Below are 21,360 nucleotides of genomic sequence, written 5' to 3' on the forward strand. Positions count from 1 at the left end.
TTCCATGACTTGCTCTGTTTCCTTTCTTATACTGCCCAAAATACCTGCTCAGAGATGATATAGGGCTAGACCCTGGTATATCAATCAACAATCAATAAAAATGGCCCAGAGACCTGATCAGAGGTCAATTTGATAGAGGAAAATCTTCAGCTGAATCTCGCTTCTTGTGTGACTCTAGTTTATGTCCACTTGGAAGAAAACAAAACAACAATAACAACAAAAAGTAAAAACAAAACAAAACAAAAAACCCAAGATGAAAATTCCTAGCCAATAACTGGGAGAAACTCTTTGTAACAGCTTTGCATTGCATACACTGACAACGGACTCAACTTGTACTCAAAATACATGAAGTATTGCAACTCTGATTAAAATATGTTCCAGTAAAATGGCAGGGCATCTGATAAGTCTATCCACTGACTATCCCTGCACCTACTAAAATAAAGGAAATACTTGAAAAAGGGTAATACCAGGTATTGGTGAGGACAGGGAACAATATAAATTCCTACTTACATCAGTGGAAGGGCACATTATTTTAAAACCATCCCATCATCTCCTTCAAAGACAACCTTTCCCATGTCCTATTATCTAATAGTGACACTCCTGCTACTTAGCCAAGATAAATGAATATAAGTGAATGAAATGTCCATGTGCATACATGTTGACAAATAAGCAGAGAAATTTTATTTATAATGATGGAACATTTTTCTAGTCCAGGTAGTGCTGACACAAGCCTTTTGATAGCAGGCTCAAGCCCAGACAGCTGATTGCTTGCTGATAACGTTAGTACAGCAACAGCTCTTGCAAAAGAAAGGACCCATTTCTCCTCCCCCCCCCCCCGGAGGAAAAGGGGAAGAACAGGAGTCTTCAGGGTCCTCTGGAACCAGGGAAACATTCTAACAAGTTTCTGGAGAGGCAGAGCCCCTGGCCATTTAGCAGTTTCAGGGGCGCTCAGGGTTTCTCCTTTTCTATATCAAGTTTGACTACTCTTCCCTGATTGGTTCTATTCTTCATCCAATTGCCGCACCCACATTCAGCTATTCAGGACCCAGTAGAGCCCAACTAACCCCAGCTCATGTCCTATAAACATAGGCTTCAGAGCTCAGGCTGCACCAAAAATCAACAGAGGATAAGGAGATGGTTGCTTTCAGGACTCACTGTAAACAGTTTCCCCAGAGACAGAGACAACTGGCACTTGAGGCTTGCTCCATGGACAGGAAACTCCCTGGAGCTAGACTACAGAACTCAGTGGACATTGCCTCAGATGCCAAGACTCCACACCTCAATTGCAGATAGAAATGTGTTTCCTAGGCCATTCCCAGTTTCCAGACACTAAGGCCACCCACCACATCAAGGAGTCTGGGAAACTGTACCAAAGGCTCAGTGCTGCAGACTTGGTTAGCATCCCGACCCATTCAGGAACTTTGATTTGCACAACTTCTCAGAGTTGTGTCGGCTCACTATTACTATGAATTCAAACCTATTTTATTAAAATCCCTCCTGGCCACCCGTTTTAAATTGTTTTATCTGTTTTAAATTGTTTCATCCCATTTAAGGTTGTTAAACTCAAACTGACAATAAAGTACCTCCTGGTTATACTTTTCAATTTCTGTTCACTCCATTCTTAGAGGAGTATAAGGATCCTGAGAGGATACAAGACAGTTTCTACCAACTACTTCAATATAATAAAGAAAAGATTAACCACTGCCTTTATAATGGATTAATAATCATTGACAAAAGAAACAAATTCTAAACAATTAAATGAATTAATTCAGTTCTCCAAGAAGGGGACAAGATAGAATTAAACGTTTTGAACACTTACTGAGACAAATTCTTAAAACCTGGAAGGGTTGAAAAGAAGTATTGAAAACCATCACATGACACTGGTGATGAAGCTCTCTTGAGGAAGATAAGAACAGAGAGGTGCATAGTTGGATTAGTGTCTCAGATACTCAGATGCTAAAAAGACCTTGTCCAAGCTAATAGGCAGTCTTTGAGCCAAAAGTGCTTGTCAGAAAGTGCTGTTTGTCACCTCTGTCATATGCAGTTAGGACACAGGATATGGGGCATGGCTGGGAGGAAGGAGAAAGCATTTAAACTATAACCACAAAAAAGGGATGGATTTGGAGCAAAATGTCTGCAGCCTTTGGTCAGTTAATGTCTCCACAGCAAGAGATCTGAGCAGGATATTTACATGTTTACTATAATGCAATCCTGTGGAGAGATCTCAAAAACATGAACTACAAGGAAAAAATCCCAATATAAAGCTAGCATCATGTGGGACTCTGTGTATGTCCAATCTAGACGAACCAAAATTAATAAACAGGGTGTGTCTTGTAGGGTTTATAATGCTGTGAAGAGACACAATGAACATGGAAAGTCTTACAAATGAAAACATTTAATTTTGGTGGTTCACTTACAGTTTCAGAGCTTCAGTCTATTATCATCATGGTAGAGAGAATGTTCGTGTACAGGAAGGTCTGGTGCTGGAGTAGTAGCTGAGAATCCTACACCTTGCAGGCAATGGGAAGTCAACTGAGACACTGGACAGTATCCTGAGCATAGGAAACCTCAAAGCCCATCCCCACAGTGACTCACATCCTCCAAAGAATCCATACCTACTTCAACAAAACCACACCTCCTAATAATTCCTCTCCCTATGAGATTATGGGGATCAATGACATTCAAACTCAGTTACATTCAAACTATCAGGGTGTAAATAGGAACCAGCAATCATCTGTTGCAGTAAATGAAGATCACCGTCTGCACAGCCACCCTGGGAACATTTGGGAGTGGGATAAAACTCTTACATCTTAATTAGACTGGTGGGTACAAAAATGTAGATGTTTGTCAAAACACATCAAACCATCATCCTTAAAATGCACATATTTTAGTGCATGTGAAGTATACCTCAATAAAGTTGATGTGGAAAGCAAAATTGCTTGACTTTAAAAATCACTTTCTTACTTATATGCATACATATTCCCCAATAGTCCACTTTCTTCAGCATGGCTGAAATATATGTGCAAATCTAGGAGCCAGGAAAAGGAAAGACTCCTCCTAAGGACTCAGTGATCCTTGGGAGCACATTTGCTAAAGACAGCACCAGCTTGTCCACAATGCATCTCCAACTACAGATGCCATCTGTTCCTGTAGCTGACAAACCACACACACACACACACACACACACACACACACACACACACACACACACACACACACCTACCTACTGGGTCATGTGTGAGTTCACACAGATATCACACTCAACTCTGCTGAAGTGGTAGAAGCACAAAATCTTGAACACACCAAGGTATACCCCTTGTAAAAGTAAACAGAAAATCCCTTTGCTTGCCTTTTCCAGATTGATGTAAAGCATCAAATCCTAAAATTCTTCCTACAAGAGAGAATAAGACAACCAGAATGAGTTCATCCCTGGATAAGAACTGGGGGAATGGTTTGAACACTTAGCCTGACAAAGTTGCCAAAGCCTGTATCTTCTGAGGAAATCCCCTAAAGATTTTAAAACAATCTGGAGAATCAGGGCAAAGTACAACAAACCACAACTAGATAATTCTGTGAGAACAAAAGTGCTACTTGAGAAACTGAAATGTCCCATGAACAAAAACCAGGATGGGAAGAAAACCAAAACAGCAATGTGTGAAGTATGGACAGCCTTTGGTACTTAAAACCTGTCTCATAAAGCCTAGATAAATAAGTATCTGAGGGGAAAAACACTAGACAAATTCTGAAGCTGTAGAACACAATTAACGATGTAGAAAATGTAATAGCAAGTTTTAAGGATGACTCCATCAGGGACAGAAAAAAAAAATGCTGTTTAACTCAAAGACAGATTGCAGGGTATTGTTCAGTCTAAGAAAAAAAAGAAATTGTGGACATATGTGCTACAAAGTGGGGAATGGGGAAGATAGGGGAGAAGGTAACTTGGGAGGTTGAAAGGAAAGCAACATAGAGAGAAAGGGAAGGAAGAAGGACAATCACTTAGGGTCTTGAGGGAAATCATAGGAAAACACCATTTAATATATCATATGATATATGAAATAATATATATATACATATGTGTATACACACACATATATATATACATATATATATATGTATATATATATATATAGTTTAACTGAAGTCATACCATTTGGGTTAATAGTGTACCTACAAGAAAAACAGGCTATTGAACAAAAAAACATTGTTTTCAGGCAAGGGAGACCTCCTTTCCAGTTGTTGCTAGGGGAGTCCAAGACACTCCCAAAACAATAAACTTTTTTGTCATTATCCTTGGTTGCCTCTGAGAACTTGAAGGAAAGGCCCTGTTGCTGAGGAACTGCCCACTTGACACAGACTTGAGGAAACCCAACTGGAACTAACCTGGAAACCTCCTCCTTAAGGAATAGCTTTAATCGTTTCAAAAGGTGCTATTCTAGCTGCCAAGGGAGAAAAGCAATCAATAGTACTACTCAGCCTGTGAACCACAACAATGACCAAAATACTGAAATATTCCCAAGAGTGCAATAATGGCAATTATATCTTGGAGTAACCAATAACCATTTAATTGGATTTAAAGTCCACTAAATAAGAGGGAATTCATGCCTGGTACTTCAAACCTAGGCAACTGCCCAGAGACCTGGGATAGAACCAAATACCGCCAGCCAATAAGTTAAACAAACAAACAAATAAATAAAAATATCAATGTGATTAAATCTAAGGATATTCTGTTACACTTACTGATTGGTGTTTAGCCCAGTTGTCATCAGAGAGGCTTCATCCAGCAATTGGTGGAAACAGATGCAGATTCATGGCCAAACATTAGGCAAAGCTCTGGGAATCCTGCTAGAAAGAGAGAGCAATGATTGTAAGAGCCAGAGGAGTCAAGCACATCACAAATAACCCACAGAATCAACTAACCTGGGCTTGTAGGGGCTCAAAGACTGAACCACCAACCAGGAAGCCTGCATGAGACTGAAGAGCATTCTACATATATGTTACAGTTGTGTAGCTCAGTCTTCCTGTGAGATTCCTAACAGAGGAATCCGGGCTGTGTCTGCTATTCCTCATACTGAGTTGCCTTGTTCAGCTCTAATACAAGGGGAAGTTCTTAGTCTTACTGCAACTTGATGTGCTATGTTTTGTTGATATCCATGGGAGGCTTTCCCTTTTCTGAATAGAAATGGAAGAGAAGTGAATGAGGGTGGGCAGGGAAGGTGGCAGGGGAGAGACTGAGAGGAGAGGAGAGGAGGGGAGGGGAGGGGAGGGGAGGGGAGGGGAGGGGATGGGAGGGGAGGGGAGGGGAAGGGAAACTGCAGTCAGGATTTAAATGAATAAATAAAACCTCAAAATATGAAACAGGTAAACTGCTAGAGGAAAATAAAAGGTGGGAGAGAATTTACATTAGTCTTGGCAAATAATTTTGTGTATGAACTCCCAAAAGTATATAGATAACAAAAATAGATAGTTGGACTGCTGAGGCACTTGAGGATAGCCAGTCTTCCCGACACTGTTGGTTTCTGATGCTGTCATCTTTTCTGTGATGTGAAGTTGAATGGTAATGACCAGAGGCTGCAAGCTCTAGGACAATTGGGAAGGGTCTAGTCAGAGCCCAGAGAGCTTCAGGTATGTGGGATATTCTGGAGGCCACAAGAATGAACTGCTAACAGTTCATAATCGTACCATGTTAGATACTTAACACTTGCTGAGAGAGTACTTCTCTCTTCACACACACACACACACAGAAGCTAACTACATAAGCTAGTGCTAGAATTCACTTCTTTGTGGCAACTGTGTCATGACGTCTACACACATCAAAAATATCATGTCATGTGCCTTAAATTTATATAAACTTTATTTCTCAGTAGAGCTATGGAAAGTCAAATAAAATATATGAGTGCATGAAGAAAAATTGCAAGTTTAGAAATAAGTAAACCTTTCAGAGAGTGTTGTTATTTAAAGGCCCACAGTTCATCCAAAACTTAAGCAGAATGATCACAAGTTTGAGTCCAGGGTGAGACCTTTTCTCCAAAATAAATAAGCATTTAAAGCATCACTTAAGTCTGCAGCATGATTTTAAAGAGTAGAGATAGGAAATAATAAAGCAATGTGCTGCTGTCACTCTGTGTTGGTTTCTGCGTCATTTTCATCTTTTGAACCCACTTTGCTCTGCGAAGGATCATTCTTGAGGATGACTTTGCTGTTCTTATTTCAGAGACAGATGTGTTCTTTGTTTCTTGAATGTGATGTTCTAATTTCTAACAAGCAGTTTGTGCATGTAGTCTGTCTTACCACACATTTACTTGTAGTAACCAATATGAACATGATATTATACTGACCTTGCAAAATAAAATAAGATGTAAAAAAGTGGCACACAACACACACACACCATGTATCTTTTAATTTTTAATCTCTGAAAAGGCATTGTGCCAAGTTACAGATTCTCTCTTAGCAACTTAATAACTTCTGATAGGTGGTAGAAATAAATTAGTCTAAGAAACTTTGATATTTGCTACACTGACAGTTATCATAACTAGACATGACTCTTTCTAGCGCCCTGATATGCCTGTGCTACATAGGATTAGCTATCAACTTTTGAGTATTTCTGCATTGTAGCTACAATGTGCAATGTATGTTATTTGATTTTCATTGACACTAATGATCGTTCACAGTTGTGACATCAATGCATGTGAATCAAAATGTTGATGTAAAGAAAATTTAAATCAGGCTGCAGTGTTCAAGATTGGAGTAGATACTTAACTTGAATGTAATAATCTGCATATTTGAGACCACATTATTAAAACTGCTAAATTTTGGCCAAAATGCTAAAGAAGTCATCCCATGATTGCATCATCACCCCATGGTTGCATCATCCCATGGCTGCCCCTTCAAATACAGATGGAATAGAGTGACCACTTTTAAACAACTAAAGCAATGCGTATGGCTCTTTCATACACAGTCACGTTCAAAGAATTGTGCAGAAACTAATTGTCACCCTGGTGCATCTGCAAACTGTAACATATGAACAAACTACCCAGAAAAAAAAATACAATTAAAAATTAAACTATCTGTTAATATTACACCATTATGTTTTATTGCAAGTCCCCTCCCCCCCTCAAAAAAATAACCTGAACTTTTACAGTTGCAGTATGTTAAAGTCTTTCCTGATATTTGAGCTGAGTGTATAGAATTGATGTTAGCCTAAAACTCCTTGGTATCTAATATTAGTCCATTTTTCCTGGGCCAAAAGGCAGAGACAATGAACATGTTTTCATTTGCATATTCATTATATACTGTGCTGGATTATTAAAAAAAATAAAAAAAAACTTCTTGAATATCCCATGTACTTTGACAATATTCATTCCACGCCTTGCCCTTTCTCCTCTATTTGTCCCACTGACTTCAATGTTCATTCCCCTGTCTCCTACCTTTATGTCATATGTGGTTTCACAAATATATGTAATATCTATGACCTCCAAATTAGAAAAGTACATGGCATTTGTTGTTCTGTGTCTGGCTTATTTCATTGAATATGATGATATTGTCACTGTGCTCTCAAGAACTCTGAAAATGTTAACATGATTTTATTTACAAGTAACAGTGATTTTTTTTCTTTCATTAAATCAGACTTGAAATTTTTCTAAGTGAATTTCTTACTTGTGTTTCTGTCTCTTTTTTTCTTATGGGGGGATTTCATCTTTTATTGATTTTTTAAAAAGGTTTTTAGATATATGAATATTAACCTTTTTTGTACAGTTCCTAATCTCCTTCACAGTGTTTCCTTTTAAACTTTGTGTTGAATCATTCATATAAACATTCTTTATGTTGCTGAACTGGTACTATCCAATTTTGCTTGCAGTCTCTGCCAACGGTATTATTTTACATTTAAATAGTGCTGAGATATGAGACTCCTGATGCTTTGAGTATTTAAAAAAATTGAAACTATAATATAATTACATCATTTCCCCCTTCCCTTTCCTTCTTTCAACTAATGTACCACTTCCCTTGTCCTCTTTCAAATTCGTAGCCTCTTTTATTTAATTCTTGTTACTTGTGCGTGTGTTCCTAAATATATAAGTCCAATGTGCTCAATATGCAAAATGTTACTTGTATATAAGTTTTCAGGACTGACCATTTGGTATTAGATAACCAGTTGGTGTGCTCTTCCATGGCAAAGGCTATTCCTCCAGTTCCCAGCATTCCTTGTGTATCTGTAATTCTTTTTCTGAGCTTGAGACCTTCTGAGCTTTCACAGTCATTTTAGCATTGATATCCCTTGTTCAGGTCATGTTGAGGCAGCTGTGTTGCTAAGACTTCATGGGGGAAGTTTCTCTAATACTTCTAGGTGACAGAATTTCACAGAAAATTTCCTGTTCTTATGACTCTTATATGACCCATTCCCATCAATAATCCCTGAGACTCAGGTATAGATCAGGTTTGTTTTGAAATTTACATACTTAATTATAGACCTGGTTTTAATTTCATTTTTAGACATGACTGAAGACATTCCTGTCTTTTTATTGCCATACACTCATTACATCCTCACTAAGCTCTGGGAATTAAGAAAGGAATGAGTTAGTTTTCTGTTCAAGGAGTAATCGTGTCTGTTTGTAGTCTAGAGTTGTAACCATAGACTTGTTTGGGAAGGTGTCCCAGGCCTTCATTTAACAAAAAAAAAAAAAAAAAAAGAAGAAGAAGAATCTGAACTTCCCCACAAATACAATAATTCCCCCAGAACCCACCAGTTATCAAATTCGTCCCATTCTAGGAGTACAGAAGGAAAAACTGGATGAGCTAAAGGTAAGTCAGGATGGCACAGTGATGAGAGAGTTTAAGCTCTCACACTTGGCCTTTCTTAGCTTAGAATATGCAAGTCATAGAAACCCTTCTCTAGCTAACATTGCCAACTTCCCAGCTAATAATAACCTTCCCATTTTAGCATCACACGTAAACAGATTGCAATATCTACAAGTGAAGTGCTTTGGGAGTGGGGAAAAGGCAACACATTAACATAATCTGAAAATAATTGCTGGGTGTCAGGCTATTAGACAGATACGAATGTTTTGAGACTGATAAAGCTATAAAATATGCTCCCCAACACACAACACATACACAATTACTCCCCTTTTAACATACTTCTCGTGTGCTACAAAAATAATGTAAAGAGAGGAATTTTTACTCTGCCTTTATCTGCATTAGGTGAGGCTCAGCCACTGATGAGAAAATGGCAAAATGTGGAGCATCTAGGAGTCCTTTGGCCACTATAGGGTTAAAAGTGACATAAGGGAAACTAGCAAAGAGCACTTCCCTGTGTTGACAAGGGCAAGCTCTAGCCTTCTTTAAGCTTCACAGCAGCTCAGTGGGTGACCTAGCAAACTGCTTAACTTCCTTGAACTTGTTTGTCTCCAAAGCACAGGGACTAAGTTAGATAGTCCTAAAAGGCCAGCAGCACAAACATCCTATGAGTTAATTTTCCAGTGTTAACAACCATAATTCCTGCAGAGCTAACAGAAGACTCTGAAAAATTACGAAGAAGTCAAGTTTGCTTTTGCATTGCAAAGGCAGCAAGTTGCTCATGATCTATGAGATTAATCTCATATGTATATATGAGCTTTGTTTGAGGGTATATTATATATGTATACACATACTTGGTTGCTAAGTTGTGGAAGACTGACAGCTCCTAGAGCCTCTTCTCAGGAGAGCCTGAGGAGGAGTAATGTTGGCAGTTGTATCAGCAGCATCATTCACTGAGACTGTTCAACCTCCCTTTTTCCTATTCATGACTGAGGATAGTGCACTAAATTGTTTTAGAATGGGAAGGGAATGTTATTTTTGACTAAAGATAGTATAGCAGACCTGTTCCATTTTCAGGGCTTTAAAACTAATAGCAGCTAAGAAAAGATTTAGAGAGGATATAATTGCAAAATGAGCATCAGAGACCTGGCCCTGTTTTCCTAGAGCCCGGCTATTTCTACACTGTCACAGTGAATTATTGACAAATCCATCTGGCCCTTTTTGAGAGAGCACTCTGCTTCATGCTCTAAGCAGGTAATGTGTGTTAGTCTGTCAATGGAGAGAACAACTGATTTTAGTTTCAAAGCATTGATAATTCCTGAAGACCTGTGTTTTCCTGTGTGAACTTATCTCTACAACCCATAAAGAAAAATCAGCAGTGTCAAGGCTGAGAGACTAAATGAAAAGCAAATAAATTGATTGTAAGCATTTCTGGGATAGGGTCTAATAGATACTGACCCTGGCAAGAAACAGGATCTGTGTTCTCGGAGGTAGATATAGACATTCCCCACCCCCGACTCTCACTGATTGTATGGTACCAAGAGCTTCCAAAATGTGTGGACAGGGGCATGTCTGGCCCTATGGAGCCAAGGGAAGCTTTGAGAGCAGAAGATTTCCCTGGATAGAAATGAGGTCAAAGCTACACCTCTGCTATCCTCATGCTCATTTATTTCTGTTCAACTAGCATGCTCATTTATTTCTGTTCAATAGTGTTGGGGCTAGAAATGTGTCCACAGACCAACCTGGCCTCTAGCTTGAGCTCCAATTTAGGGAGTAGTGTTGAAGAAAATAAAATTGACATGGCCTTGCAATCTTTTCATTCCTATGACATTGGAAACTGTATGGCGAGAAAATGAGGCTCAGGGGAACTGGCCCTTTCCTAACCCTGGAAGTCTACTACCTTGTAAGCACAACTATTATGTGGCCTTTCAGGACCCTTTCATGACCATCTCCAGCTCCTCAGAGTATAGGTAAATGCTGCTTCCCCAGGCAGGCTTCTTCTGTGACCTGGGATCAAATTCCCCTGTGGTTCATGAGGTTTCTAGAATTGTGATAGGGTTTCTAGTGGCTATTGTTCACTTTTAAATTTTCTTCCTCCATTTTTAATTATTTGTGCTCACTTTTCTGAGTGATAGTATAATAGTGGGTAATGTAAAGTAATAATAATAGAGGCAAACATCTGTGGGAATATAAGGAAACTTTCTATTAATTCTATAATATTTTATTAAAATTTAAACTTATGAAAAATAATATTTATGGGGGAAAGCAATCAATTCTTAAATGCAAGTTTCCTCCCAACATAAATAATTGGGGGAGATTAATGTTTTCTGAAATTCAATAAGGAAATATTTTGCCCAGAGTATATTAACTAATACTAATTCATTGAAATCCAACTTATCCCAAAGAATATAATTCCTATTCCCATAGTACTGTCATATATAAAATTTGTGTAAATGTTTGAATCAAGTTTATAAGTCCAAATCTAACAACAAGATCTCAGATATACCTGAAGCTTAAGTACAAAGAGGAGAAAGTTACTCTCATAATTACATGGTATAATTTGATTCTTCATCACAAATCAAAGATTATGACTTCTTGAAAACATAGATAGATTCTTATTTAGTTCTTTGCAAATAGAAAAACTATATCATCTCCCTTTGCACATATATAAAGGCCTTCAATTAATAAAGTAGAGAAAATAATAAATCTCCACAGTTAACACATTAAACATTATTTAACAGCATGAGTTAAATACTAAAAGCTATGAAACTTATAATTATTTATTTCTGAGACATATTCTTTTTGCCAAGAAAATTCATGAAAAAAGTAATTCAAACTGTGAAACTGAGTGCCCTTATTATACTTCAGCAGTGAAAACTACTTTATGCCAATCAACTAAATATAATGGATACTAATTAAGAACTACTCATTTGATAAATATCTATTTAGTATTCACACAAACATTTATTCAGTAAACAATTATTAAGTTCCTACTATGTGCCAAGGAATATTCCCAAAAGAAATAAAACAATATGTCTCAAAATGATAGAAGGAATATCATAGCATAGAATAAATAGGACCACAGTGGGTAAATGTACAAACACTAGAACAGTTTTTTTTCTTCCTTTGTGTATGATTCTGTATCTTAATTAGAATTTCTATTGCTTCAGTGAAACACCATGACTAAAAAGTGAATTGGTTCAATTAACCTCAATTCACACACACACACACACACACACACACACACACACACACACACACAGGAAGTTGAGACTAAAAGACTAAAAGATGATGTGGCCACATGCAGAGAGAGCCAGGAGCCCTCCTGAGGTCTGTTCATTTGGGGAGCCCACAGCTATTCAGTGAGATTCTCTGCAAGAATTTCTATCTTTTCCAACTTCAGTGCTTACTGTAGAATGAAGCATGTAGATTTTCTTCTCCTGCCCCAGAGCAAGGAAGGGACAAGACTGTTAAGATCAGTTTCCCACAAGCCTGGTCGGAGAGCTGCATCAGTCCCAAAATAATAGACATGCTGTATTATGAAACTGTTGGCTGGTTACTAGCATTTCTTATTGGCTAGCACTGTCTCAAATATTAACTAATTTCTATGCATTTAAATGCTTCCATGTAGCCTTATCTTACTGGAGAAAGGGTCCGGACCTATTCTGTCACCTCCTACATCTTGACCTCTCTCTACTACATCTCCCAGAATCCTCCTTGTCTCCTATTGGCCAACAGGGCTTTATTCATTAACCAATAAGAGAAACATATTTACAGAATGAAATCTTCCATCACAAGACTTCAAAGCTAGGGCCCCTGAGAAGTAATCAGGATATCTGGTGTCAATATGGAAACCTATCCAATTTAGATGTTTCTTTGAGCTTCACAGTGTTCCAAATACTTTCATGATCTCCCCACCACTATAAGAAACTACAAGTATCATCTAACCTCATACATAAGACAAGTTTCAAATTCCTAACCTTCCTCAAAAGAGCCTCTGCACCCAAACACAGAGTTCCTGCCTCATGCATGCTATTTTCACATTTTGTTTTCATGGTGTTCATTCTTACACATTTCATTCTCGGTAGAATAGCTGTGATGTAACCATACAGAATAGCTTCTCTTTTGAATTGCATACAAGCTAACATGAAATAAGAATATATTTCCTGAAGGACCTTGATTTTAAAGTTGTTATGTTAGAAAGAGAGATGTAATAATGTACCCATGTAATTGTCACCAAAATCATAACTAATTGTGAATTTTTGTGTTGTGTCACTTTAAGGAGAAGGGAAGAGTAGTGGTACCTAACCAACTAAGCAAATTAAATTATCACAAAATGTCTATATTATGCTTTCCAGCTGCTCAAATTTTTTATTGAATAAACTCTCTTCCCATTTGCCCCTAATAATGAAGTATACATCAACTACTACTATTAAAGCACAAACAAAATTGATGATAGGATGAAAATATGTTCAGTAACTAGAACTACTAACTTGTATACAATGAACCTATTCATTACTAATAGTATTTAATATTAATGATTTATAATAATTGGCAATATTGTTAAGATATACGGCTTACTTTGTATTTCATGTTATTGTGATACAACTTAGTGTTTGTTTCTCAAAAAGAAGAAAATGAAAAACTTGTTCCCTGTTCCCATCTAAGCAAGAAAAACTTTTAAAATCACATCGGGGGAGAATGGCATTGGATTAACCACAAGATAGATAGAATGAATTTTGAGATAACATATTGTAGTAAGCTATATGTAATTAAACTAATGCTGACATATTTAATACTATATTTGAAGCATTTTAACGATTTTCTTTGTCCATGCATTTGTGGTTTGATTAAAAAAAATGACAAATTTCTTTCCTTCTGTAAAAAAGTGATCCTAATGATGGCACTGTCACTCATTAACTTGGGAATTTCTTTTTAGATTTATTTAGTTTTTCATTTTGTAAGAATTTGAAAACAAGGGGCCTTAGAAAAAAAGTTAACTATGAGAAGTTGTAGAGGCAGTAGCCCATAGATACATCCACATTCAAAGGGCCTGTGAATACCTTCCATGACAAAGATGGCTGTTATGACTCTGAGAAAATAAGGCTAGCACAAAAGTGATATAGACAAATCCTGAACTTTGAAGACATTGGTTCATATCTACATACTGCCACTGTCCAACATTAATACTGTAAAGGCATTATCTAACCTCTCAGAACCTCATTTGTGATTCTGAGATCCTGTGTATGCCCTGCATAACTGTCTGCAAGTAACATGAAGTGGCTATTGTTTGTGTAGCACAATACTGCACAATAGGTACTATCCCAACATCTAAGCAGTGTCACTAAAAGTACAGCAAGTATATACTTGATGCCAGATACTCTAATTGAGCATTCCAAGAGAGCAACTTATTTTAATGTGTGTGCAAAAACAACTTATGCCACTTCACTCTGAAGAGATGAATTTCCCAGATAACTTGGCTCTGAGTCAAGACATGGGTTATATTTTGAGTGTATTGATGCCTTAATCTACATCTTACACTTATTTTTTAATTTATAGAGAGGATAATTCTATCATCTTTGAGATTCTTAACTTTACGAGTTCAGGATCTGCCAATTTTCCTGACATATTTTCCTGTGCAGTGATGATTGACAGTGACTCAGAATGTACATTCCACCATATTAGAGAACAGGGTTTCTCTAGTAACATTGTTTACACTGAATCTTTCATCATGCTCAGCAAGTATCTAAATGTTTAACAATTATTTGATAGAAGAATGCATGCTTGAAATTCCTTTTACCAGACAATGATGAACTATTCCTTTTTATTATTAGCACATAATCAATGAACATGCCTATGAGATAAATGTAATATGTCAGCATGCATACAGTCTATAGTATATACTGATCATCTTAGATCAGTGTTTTCCTTGGCATTATCATTTCTTCATGTTTTGAGTTGCCAAGTGACACTGTTTAAGCTCTTCCAAAATAAACAATAAGGAACCATAGTGGCCTCACTCGTATGTGGCACATTTGAGCTTCTATGCATTCTTGTTTTGGTATCTGTTCCTCAACATCCCTCTCAGTCTTGAGCAAACAATATTCCACACTCAGATCAAGTGTTGTAGTGAAAATTTGGATTTCTGACATAACCTTAAAATTACTCAGAACTTTAAAGGTCTGCTCAAGATCGGGGGTGAGGAGTTTTGGGACTTCAGAACAGACCACTCCCTTTTGGCCTTATGAATTATATTTGTAATCAAGATCTTATTTTAAAAGGAGGAATAAGTTACAGTAAGTGTGAAAGCAATAATTACTAGGAAATCCAAGGTCAAGGAAGAACAATGAAGTGGAGATTAAAAATAAACCAGAAAACATTTGTCAACTTCTTGGAATGTGGCCAGTGTTGATAACAAAGCATTATTAGTTTTTGAGATGAACTGCTTAGAAAGTAAAGGCAGAAATGTAAGAGACAGACCTCAGAGAACTTCAAGAATGAAATACACTCACAGTGATAACACTGAAGTGAATATATGAGGACATAATTTGCACTTTCGCCCCTTGACCCTGCACACTATACATAAAGGGAAGAGGCTGTTGTGACAGGGAGATCTAATTGTTTTCCTTCTCTTTGCCTTTGATATGGATGCTGGTACCCTTTCTAAGGAGGTGGACAAGATACTGAGAAGGTGTTCCTTATAGAGATAGAGAAAACTTGCTGTATTTTTTTTTTAATGAGTTTGGGCTGTGTGGGAATAAAAGGTAAATTACAGAGGGTCAGGACTGAGAATTCTACAGATTAGAAGAGTTTCTGGACCCCATTAGCCCTAGACCCACAGATAACATATTGACTGAGGGAGGAAATGTAGCTCAAATAAGAAAAACCCAGAAACAGACTTTGGGATTCAAGCTGAAGATCAAAGAAGCAAAGCAGCCAAGCCATCGGAGAGCTCTTACCTCTACCATTGATGGGGCAATCCTGTGTTCAACGTGGCTGGAGACTAATTGCCTAAGACTGAATGCCTCATGACACTCTGAGCTCTTGTCTTATGTTCCTCTCTAGAACTGGGATGAACGGTGTATACCACCACCACCCAGCCTCAATGGCTAACGAGTGTGGCTGCTGGGATTAAAATTGTGTGCCACCACTGCAAGGCCTCTATGGCTGTGGCTAGCTTTGCATCCTGATCTATAGGCAAGCTTTATTAGACCATAAACAATAGATCACCACCACAAGGAAAGGATAAGAAAACAGAGAAGAGAGTGTGTATTTCTCTATTGCAATGAAATTAATGTACAAATGATACAGTGTGAGTAAAAGAAAATGGTCCCTTCTGTATGTTGACATTTATCTTTGAAAACAGAGGTTGAGCAAGATCTAATTACACTTAAGAAATATGCATGTAAATTATCTGAAAGCCGTGATTGACAAATACATGACTTTTGAACTAAATTTAAACTGGCCCTCTGCTTCCTTTTTGTAAGATGTTTAAATTATCTCTTCCTATGAGAGAAGATTAAAGAATGATCAAACCAAGTCTTGGCAAAAGGTCATCTACTCAATCCAAACATAATTCATGATGAATGTAGGTACCTGCCTATCAAAAAAAAATGAAAAATTCCCAAATCACCTCCCTTGATTTTCTGCACAGCTGTCAAATCTCATTCCAGATGGTGATGACTGATGGATACACTGCCATGAACCAATCTTTAACTGGTTCTCTAAGCGAGTTCTTTTACTGAGGATTCATTAATGCCAATTATAATCTTTGATTAAAGTTGTGCTTGACAAATGAGCCTCTTTTGCAATTCTCTACTCCAGACATGGATTTACGGCTAAAGGTTAGCATAATCGATACGCTGGACAGTGTATTGTCAGAAACAGGAGTTGTTGGAATAGCTAGTGCAATGCAGTCAGTGGCATTCCATCTATCACAGCTGCCCACTAAGAATGAACCTGGCCATGTTCCATTAATCTCCTCCATCTCAATCAGTAGTGAGGCTGTAGGAAATTAGATCGGCTATTAAGAAGGATACCATTTAGAACTTTTCAAAAAAAAAAAAAAAAAAACTAACTGCTAAGAGTTTTACCAAGAAAACAAAAAGATTTCTTTGTCCTGTGATTTTTCACATCATGCATGACCACATGCTAGAAGTAAGAGGCAGGATCAAATTTCATAATCTCATGAAAGTGAGCATCATTCCCTCCTGTAACTTTTGAGAAGCCACTCCATAAATTAAGTTTAAAAGTTAGCATATTAGCCCCATAGAACATTCCTTGTTGAATTGCTTTAAAGACTATCATTGGAAGTTGCTATAGGAAATAAAATTTAAAAATCCAGTTCCATTTCATTTTACTGTGTGTTCCCAGGAGTGTCAGATTGAGGCTCAAGTGTGCTAGTATGTAGACTTATAAAGCACTCAACTATCAACCCATATGTCCTCCTCTTCTTAGTCCAAAAGAGACCCATGGGAATAAGCTTTAAGCATGTTCACAGGGAAGTTCAATTTTCTACAGACATATTGAATTGACTGTGAGGCATAAGCTAGAGAAAATAGAACTCCTGTGAGAATGACCAAATGAGAAAGAAGTCAGACATGCCAAGGCAGAGAAAGTAGAGGGCTTGGGAAGGAACTGGAAGAACCAGTAAGCTGAAGGAAGGGTCACTAGAGGCTCAGTCACACTCCCATGGGGTCTCTTTCCATAAAATCAGGCCACAAAATGGGAAAGTACTGGTCAGGAAGGGAAGAAAGCTGACAATGTGATAATACTGGAGAAAATAGCCCCTTGGGGATACTTTCAATTTAACGTTAGTAAGTACTACCATTTGGGCATTTTACAGAGAAGTAGAAAAGAAGGCTAAATCTGTATCTCCACAATCCTGAGCAGACCCAGAGCAGGCAACATAGAGGGAAGGGCAAACAAAAGGCATGAAAAGTAGCAGACAGGAATAAAGCCAGCAGAGACTTATAGACAAGACCTCCAACTAAGACTGACAAAGGAAGAAATCCCAAGATCCTTGAGGCTGAAGACATGCCAAATGGCTCAGTAGTTAAGATCACTTGCTGCTCAATCATGAAGACATGATTTTGTTTCCCAGAACCCACATCTGGTAGTTCTCACTCACCTGTAACTCCAGAGACAAGTTATCTGACACCTACTTCTGAGCGTCCACACACATGAGTATATATTCATTACTTATACACTTGTTCATTAAAAGTGTTTTTTGATGTTTGTTTGTTTGTTTGTTTTTTAATGCCTGAAGTCCTGCAATATGGCATGGTGTGCTGACATGGACTGAATAATGGAGAGGGCTACAACTGAGTAAGTTTTATCTGTAAAATAGCAGCCACTGAGATTTATGTCTTTTCCCATTCGTTATGCATTCCATAAAGTGATATTAGGAAAGACTTCAACATCCAATGTCAATAGAAATGTCGCTTCCATGACCAACATCTGTTCCTCCTGCATACTAATCTCAGTGGTCACAGTTGTGTTTCTCAGTCTGTTTCTGGTAAGCCATTAACCTAATTTTATGCATCATCATCTTCTCCTTCCTAATCATTTGGTCAGTGTATTTCCATTCCTATGTCACTCAATTTCTCTTTTGAAGTCTTTATATTACTTTTGTTCCATGTGTCTGTTTAAATTTGGCACACAGTCATGGTATAATTTCTATGTCACCACTCAATCTAAACTGCACCATCACACGTCCTTGCAGCATCCCAATCACTGTATCCTTTAGAAGGAACCACTTGATGTCACCTCAGTCTTTCCAATAGATAACTGATATATTGATGTAACAGTACTTTAAAAAACTTAAAACATAACTCAGATATTCAAAGTTGTTCTTAGTACTGGGGATTGAACTCAGAGCCTCACACATGCTAGGTAGGTACTGTACACTAAACAGCATGTTTTCACCTTTTGAGACAGAGTCTCACTAAGTTACCTAGGCTAGCTTTGAACTTGCACTCCTTCTTTCTCAAGTAGCTAGGATCATAGAGCTACAACAGCAGGCCTTCCTAAGATTGTTTTTATATGAAAACATATGGAAGAGAATTTCTTCAATTCTGTGTTATCAGAGTTTAATACTGCTATACTACTAAATGCTGAATTGGAATTCCAGAACGCATGTTCAATAGTGAAAATGCTTTCTGAGAATGTTAAATTATACATGGCCATTAACAATGTAGGCAACAATCACTATAGTTTAACATTGCTAGTGAGAGAATGAGATACTGAACATGTAGACTTGGAGCAAAGGAGAAGGGTCATATCTTTCTACTTATAACTGAAGATCCTTTGGGAATCTTCAGCAGGAAACCTACATCTATATTGTGCCACTTAGGAAATGAGAAGTGGAAAGAAGGCATGTGATGCAGAAGTGTCTATTGATGTATCTGACTGTGCAGCCTCGTCCTGGCTGATCCAACCTACTTTGGGAGTTGCATCACAGGATATTGAAGCTGGAATCAGGAATACCAATTAGTCTGCTCTAGTAATCAAGTTGAGACTGAATAATTGCTTGTGTAAGTAAGGCCTTTTCCATAATTAGAGCCTGTGTGATAAATGTGCATCCTCAAATATACCTCAGTTAAGAGTTTGAAATTGCATTTGGCAATAGAAATAGCTGGAGTGAAAACAACTCTGGGCAGTACAGAGAGGCTGCTGTGTTCCACTACCCACTGTCTGATTATACATCTATTGTCCAAAGAACATCTTTAGAATTGGAAGGGGGATGTGCAGTGAAGAGCACACATTCACAATTGCTGAGAGAGGGAAATGGGCACATGGAGGCATTTTGGTGTGTTCTCTAGCAAAGCAGTTTTAAGTGCTTTTTAAATGACAGAAGATAATAGCAAGGCTGGATGATGAATGGTATACTGCAAACAATGCACAATAACACAACTTCCTTGATGCTTCCCAAGATGCCTGCTTCAAAGCATGTCTTCTGCTGACTGTTGAGGTCCTTACAACAACTGGCAAGAACCAGATATCAATGGCCCAGCTATGGTCTCTTCTGAGATTTCTTTCTTGTTATTGTTGTTGATTAAGTCTGTATCACTTAAGTTTACTATGCTAGCCAGTTCTCTACCACTGTAACAAATATCTAAGATAAACCAATTCATGAAAACAAATTTTCTTTTTATAATACCATTTTGTAGGTTTTAGCCAACAGTCTATTGGCCTTGTTGCTCTAGGCTTGCAATAACAGTATGACAGATGTGCCTGAAGATGTGCCCACCTCATGACCAGGAGATAAAAATAGAAGGAAGGAGCAGAGTTCCATCATTCCCTTCAAGGTATCCCAAAACCCAGCAGAGGATTTCTGGCTTGGCCTCAACACTTATACTCTGCAGCACCTCTCCACTGTGCCAAGACTTGAAAAAACAAAAAACAAACAAAAACCCCATCATGGGCTTCTTTGTGCTATATCAGACCCAAAGAACAAAACTCATACCCAGTGTTCCTCAATGAAAAACAAATATTCAGGTACACAGAATCCCAGAAGAATTTTTGCACATTCCTACCACAAGGACATCAGTTCAACTATAACAGCATTATTTGTAATAGCCAGAAACTGAAAGCAACATAAATGTCCCTCAACTGATTAATGGATAAAGAAAATATGGTACATTTACACAATGGAATATTACTCAGCTGTTAAAAAACAATGACATCATAAAATATGCAGGCAAATTGATGGAACTAGAAAAGATAATTGTGAGTGAAGTGATCCAGATCCTGAAAGATATTTTATGTACTCACATATAAGTAGATATTATATATAAAGTAAAAGATAACCCTGCTACAATCGACAGATACAGAAAACTAAATAACAAAGAGGGCTCAAGTGGGAGAGATGATGCAGGAACCTCACTGTGAAGGAGAAAGAGAATAGGCATCACCGGTGGACAGGGAGAGGGGTATGGATGGGAAGGTGGCGATAGGAATTGAAGGAATCTGGTGGGGATTGTGGAGGGAGAGTGTACTAGGAGAAACACTGGAATGGGGGGTGTCTCTGGGGACAGCTAGAAACCTGAGGGTAACCCTAACTAAGATTCCTATCAGTGGGACTATGAAGTCTGAGCTAGACATCTCCTGTAACCAAGAAAGTCTTCCAGTGTAGGCATTAAAACTTTGACCCAGCCACAAACCCTTCAACCTGTAATTTGTCCTGCCTACAATATGTGCTTGGGTAAAGGCTGTGCAGAAACCGTGGGAATGGCCAATGAATGACTGGTCCAGGTTGAAACACATGCCATGAGAAGGAGCTCACACAGGACACAGCCTGGAGGGCCAGAACTTAGAGGTAAGATAGCCCAGCGATCTAGGATAGAACCAAACATGATTAACAAAGAAATGATGCCTAATGATACTTTGTTATGCTCATATATTGGTGCCTAGAATAATGAGATTAGAAAAGCTTCACCCAGACTTGTAGAAACAGATTCAGAGACCCACAACCAAACATTAGAGACAGAACTAAAGGAATCCTGCTGAAAAGGAGGAGAAAGGATTATAGCAGCAAGAGGGGTCAAGGACACCAAAAGAAAACCAATA

Source organism: Phodopus roborovskii, unplaced genomic scaffold (genome assembly GCF_943737965.1).
Source record: "Phodopus roborovskii unplaced genomic scaffold, PHOROB, whole genome shotgun sequence".
Lineage (NCBI taxonomy): Eukaryota > Metazoa > Chordata > Mammalia > Rodentia > Cricetidae > Phodopus > Phodopus roborovskii.